Raw genomic sequence first — 6,688 nt, forward strand, 5'->3', positions numbered from 1 at the left:
TTGTTCTATGAGATAAATCAAGGTAGAAAAGGTCAACCCATTAATATTAAAATTAAAACACCAAAAATAGATGACAAAGAAATGCCAACACTCTAATTAGCAACCTAATAATGTTAAAATTAAAACACCAAAAATGGATGACAAAGCAATGCCAACACTCTAATTAGTTTCAATCTCATGCACCCAACAAAATACAAATGAAAAAGATGTATCTAAAAAAGAAACTACTACTTGAAAAGATAAAGCAGAAGAACCTTTTGTTAAGTCTATTTTGCCTTATCATAGGAAGCTAATAAGACCCATGTTTTTTCTATATTCAAGCTTTTGTGATCCATAATGAATTAAACAAAGTCTTTCAGTAGAAAACACATGAGAGAATTTTTTGGCCGACGAGTTTCGAACCAACAAGTGTGGTTCATCATCTGGTCCTGATGATGAACCACACTTGTTGGTTCGAAACTCGTCGGCAAAAAAATTCTCTCATGTGATTTCTACCGAAAGACTTGGTTTAGACACATGTTCCAAGAAAATACGGATTCTTGAAGTGAATTACGAATAATGAAAAAGGAAACATAAATGGACATATAACAACAGAAGTAAGTAAAGTATATTAGGAGGAAGCATGAAAGTTGTTCTATGAAACAAATCAAGATAGAACAAGTCAACCCAATAACATTACAATTAAAACACAAAAAAATATATGACAAAGCAATGTCAACACTCTAATTAGCTTCAATCTCATGCACTCAACAAAATAGAAAAAAAAAAGATGTATCTGAAAAATAAACTACTACTTGAAAAGAGCAAGTACAAGAGCCTTAAATGATGTGTATTATTCCTCATCTTAGGAAGCTAATAAGACCCATGTTCCAAGCAAACATGGAAGCTTGAACTGAATTACACATACTGAAAAAATAAACATAAATTAACATATAGCAATAGAAGAAATGAAAGTATGTTACCAAGAAGCATCAAGGTTTTTCTACGAGATAAATCAACATAGAACAAGTCAACCCAATAACATTAAAATTAAAACACCGAAAATAGATGAAAAATCAATGCCAACACTTTATTTAGCTTCAATCTCATGCACTCAACAAAATAGATATTAAAAAGATGTATCTAAAAAAGAAACTATTACTTAAAAAGGGAAAGTACAAGAACCTTCAATTAAGTGTATTCTTCCTCATCTTAGGAAGCTAATAAGATCCATGTTCTAAGCAAATATGGAACCTTGCAGTGAATTACACATAATGGAAAAAGAAACATAAATGATCATATAACAAGAGAACCAAGGAAAGTATGTTACCAAGAAGCACCGAGGTTGTTCTACGAGATAAATCAAGGTAGAACAAGTCAACCCAATAACATTAAAATTAAAACACCAAAAATAGATGACAAAGCAATGCCAACACTCTATTTATCTTCAATCTCATGCACTCAACAAAATATAAATGAAAAGATGTATCTCAAAAAGAAACTACTACTTGAAAAGAGAAAGTACAAGAACCTTCAATTAAGTGTATTGTGCCTCACCTTAGGAAGATAATAAGACCCATGTTCCAAGCAAATAGGGAATAAAAGTGTATTACATAGAAAATTACAACATAAATGAACATATAACAACATAAGCAAGGAAAATATGTTACCAAGAAGCATCAAGGTTCAATGGCCATGATATCATCATATTTTTCATTGGGGATATGACAATAGCATTAATGATAGGTGTATTATATCCAGTTCTTTGTCACTACATCATATGCCCATACTCTCAAGATAGAACATTTTGATCGAGTAAGAGCTCCTGATAATCTTAGGGCTTCTCTTCAGAGTGTTTGTGCAATTGGACTATATTTCTATGAGATAATTCAAGGTAGAACAAGTCAACCCAATAAAATTAAAATTAAAACACCAAAAATAGATGACAAATAAATGCAAACACTCTAATTAGAAACCCAATAATATTTAAATTGAAACACCAAAAATAGAGGACAAAGAAATGCCAACACTTTAATTATCTTCATTCTCATGCACCCAATAAAATAGAAATGAAAAAGATGTATCTCATAAAAAAACTACTGCTTGAAAAGAGTAGGTACAAGAACCTTTATTTAAGTGTACTCTGTCTCATCTTAGAAAGCTAATAAGACCCATGTTCCAATAAAATAGAGAATATTAAAGTGAATTACACATAATGAAAAAGGAAACATAAATGAACATATAACAACAAAAGCAAGGAAAGTATGTTACCAAGAAGCATCAAGGTTTTTCTACGAGATAAATCAAGTTAGAAAAAGTGAACCCAATAGCATTAAAATTAAAACACCAAAAATATATGAAAAATCAATACCAGCACTCTAATTAGCTTCAATCAAATGCACCCAACAAAATAGAAATGAAAAAGATGCATCTCAAAAAGAAACTAATACTTGAATAGAGAAAGTACAAAAACCTTCAATTAAGTGTATTCTACCTCATCTTTGGAAGTTAATAAGACCCATGTCCTTAGAAAATAGTGAAGCTTGAAGTGAATTATACATAATGAAAAAAAAACATAAATGAAGCAATCATGTTGTAAAGGGAAGCAAAAGTGACCCGGAACAAATTGATAATGTGGAGGATTGAAATTGATAATGTGACAACAATAATTTGGGGGAACCTGAGCTATAGGTAACATTAAGGGAATATGCATTGATAATATTATTTTCCTCTGAAATTATTATTGTTGATTTACTTGGTTAAATGGGTCATTTACAACATTTTTTTTTTCTGATACTTACATAGTCTAATTTTAATTAAAAATAAAAACAGAGAATTGGAAAGCTCAAAATGAAAAAGGATACATTAAATGAAATATAAAATTCAACTATCGCTTCTTAACCAACACCACGAGAGATTATATCGAAAAAAAAAAATATGTTTATAAATCATTGTTTCATTGATATGCATTATATTTCTTTCTAACTCTCAAATTGAATTGCATAAATCTCAATAGAGTTTTGTATATACTGGTTACATGATATATATTACAGGGTAATGTTTTTAGCCAAGAGATGTTACTATACTACAACTACTTTACTGTAGCTGACAATCAGGATTCAGTGCTAATAGATGTTTATGAAGGGGAAAGGCCCAATATCAAAGACAATTATCCTTTGGGCGAATTTGTTTTGGAGGGACTTCCATGTGCACCTAGAGGAGATGTCAAAATTATCATGGGTATGGAGATTGATGCTAACGGAATTCTGAAGGTGTCAACAGAGCATAAGTCAAGTGGGATAAATAAGGCGATGACCATGATGAATGAGAGTGGAAGGTTGAGCGATGATGAGATTTCCAAAATTATTGCAGACATAGAGAAACTAAAAATTTAAGATCAAGGCTAGAAAGAAACAGTGGAACTAAGGAATGTATTGGATCAATACATCTACGACATGAATACAAGATTGAATAATGAAAAAATGAGGGAAGAGATGAAGAAGGAAGATATTCAAGACATCAAAGCAAGTCTTGAAGAGAATCCAAAATTCAAATCTCCTTTGTTTATTTTAGAATATCCAATTCAAAACGGGTCAAGAATTGGAGTGACAAAAATGACCCTAAAAAATCGACCTTACTCTTATTCCACAAATTGTCGAATATAATTCCAAAAATTATGGTGGCTGACAATGATGTTAAGGTTTTCAATGCATACATTGCTCATGAATGGATTTATCATGATATGCACTTGATATCTTTACCACTATTTACACAAATGTGTTTTGTTCAACAAAAAGTTACCTAAATAATTTGTAAAATCTAATAAGCTAATTTGAATGTCAGTCCCTTGGAATGCTATGGTGTTTCAAGTGCAAGTAAAATATAATAAGAGCAGCTGATACCAATTTCAAAAATCACGCCATTTTCAAAAACTAGTTGGACAATTAAACATATATAATCTCAACTTCGTGTAATAAGCCGAGATTTATTTTATTATGGTATGGAAACTGAAAAACAAAAATTAAATCATTACGAGTTGGACAACTACACAGACAAAATGATGGCATGCACTTCCTTGTTATGCAAACAATGGATCTTCAGCTTGCCTCTTTTCACATTATAAAGCTTCTACATCATCACAATCAATGTCTTCATTGAAATTTAATTTGGGTAGAGAGCCTTCTGTGAATTCATGATCATCATAGCAGATAGTTCATTAGGAGTCTTGGTTGACTTACCTGGTTTGAATGACGAGGTTAGACAAGGAGGCTAAGAAAGTTTCGAGCAGAGAGTATAACCAACTAAAATTCCTCTAGTGCCAAGCTGCAAAAGAAAAAAAAATTATAAAAAATTCCTGTAAACAAAAAAATAATTACAAAAAAATAAATTACAAACAAACCTCACAGCACTTGGCTTCAGCATCGGCATGGCTTCGGCTCAAACCAACCATGCTTGAGAGAGCAATAAATTTAAATTACGAACCAACCTCATAGCGCTCAACATAACACATTCAAAAATCAACAGAGCTCACAACGCTCGATAGACCACATTCAAAAATTAGTGGAGCTCACAATGCTCAACATGCCACATTCAAAAATCAATAGAGCTCACAGTGCTTGACAGATCACATTGAAAAATCAATAGAGCTCATAGCGCTCGACAAACCACATTCAAAAATCAATACAGTTCACAGCGCTTGACATACCACATTCAAAAATCAACATAGCAAAATACTTCACAGCAGGGTATAGCCCATCGTATATATATAAAAAAAAATCAGTCGGAAAAAATAGTTCGGCCAAAAAAATAGTTTCACCGAATCATTTATTCGGTCGAAATATTTATTCAACTGAACTATTTTTTTGCTGATTTTTTCAACTCTGAAAAAAATCTGTTTAACAATAAGCATTAGTCTAAATGGAAAAAAGTTCGGTTGAGCATTATTATAATATTTTGGATGAATAAACTTAAAAAATTCGACCAAAAAGAATTTTATTCGACTGAAAATTTGAGATTGTGAATTTTTCAGAGGCATTTCTCACAAAAGTGTAACCGAGGGTTGCATGGGTGTGTGAAGCACCCCATGTCCATGCACAAGTTAATAATAATTATTTTTTGTTTTAATTTTTTATGTTACATTATTTTAATGATGAGTGAATAATGAATCTCGTGGGTGTATAATTGTGTGTGTGCCTTGTGGAAATTGAGAGAGAAAAGACCCATGTGATGAGAATATAATCAATTAGTGCATACTGGTCAAGTTCTAAAAATCACGAGCTTTTCCCCAGTAAGGATGAAGTGGGAATCATGTTAAGTATTAAATTTAATTTAGAAATATAATGGGTTTTTTACAACTTTGTAACAAGAGAAGATCAAAGAGGGAGAGAGGGTGAACTTTTTGAGGGCATATCTTTGCACTCTTGGTGTGTGAATACTCAAAACAAAGGGAATTCCAAGCAGAACACCTCTAGCAAGATAGAAAATAGATTTGGAGGATGAAAAATTCTAGAAATAAAGGAGAAATCTATAGGATATTGGGAAGGAATAAATTATGCTCAATTAAATATTTTTAAGGACATAAGTTTCTACACAAGTGTTGGAATTTTTGAAGTAAATAGCCTACAAAAAGCTATTGGTGAGTAGAAATCACTAGTGGCCACAAAATTTTGATTTGGAAAAGAATTCCAAGGATTTTTTATAAAGAAGTGTATAGGTCCAAAAGACAATATTATCATGAGGATTGAAGAACAACCTAGAAGTGGAATTTGTAGTAGTGGATATCAGTGTGGGAGATGTCGGAACATAATCAAATGTTCATTGAATGAATAGGCCAAAAATATATATATGGGGGAGACTATGAGAAGCCACAAGATGGATGTTATAATTTTAAGGTGGATAATGTCATAATGGTAAAAGAGAAACAAAAAATCAGTATTCACATTCTGTAAAGTTTGAATAAAATTTAGCAAGAACTAACCTAACAATCTAAGGCTAAGCAAGCTTTAGAAACTGAGCACAAATTTGGTAAAAAAGGTGTTGGAGGTTCAAGAAAGACAATGAGTGATGGATAGCAACATTTATATGCTAAAACGAGGTCGCGAAAGATAGTTTATGCCACCTTTAAGACAAAAAACAACCCTAGTGTATCACCTATGAGATTGTCTAGAAAGAGAAGGTCTCACAGAGACAACTTATAGGGGCAACTGAACAATGTTAAGCCTTCTACCTTAAATGTAGAACAAGAAAAGGGAGAAGGCCTAGTTGTTGGAGGTGAGGAGGTATTTATAGTTGTTTAATTATTCTTCAAACATGGAAGCTGGAATTGTTATATACCATTTGAAATATGATGCTCACCTTTGGTGGGAATAGCTCAAGGAAGTGAAGAAATTGGAAGAAAAGAGATTGAAATAATGGAAACTTGAGGAATATTTCCAAAGGAAATATTTATCTCAACATTTTTACGAAGGGAAAATGTAGGATTTTTTCAAATTAGAGTTGGGAAACGTCAGTATGGTGGAATATCGCTAGATGTTAATAGAATTTATAAGGTGTCTTAGGTTTATTAAAGATGAGAAGGTAAAAATGCAGAGATATGTTAGTGGGGTAACTTCATTCTATGTAAATAGGTTTAAATTTGATGAGCCTAAAACCTCGGATATGACTATGAGGATGACTAAACAATTATATGAGAAAAATAGCTATCAATTAG

The sequence above is a fragment of the Pinus tabuliformis genome, chromosome 8, assembly GCF_031772625.1.
Source record: "Pinus tabuliformis cultivar Carrire ecotype Pingquan chromosome 8, CPIR1, whole genome shotgun sequence".
In the NCBI taxonomy this organism is placed as follows: Eukaryota; Viridiplantae; Streptophyta; class Pinopsida; order Pinales; family Pinaceae; genus Pinus; species Pinus tabuliformis.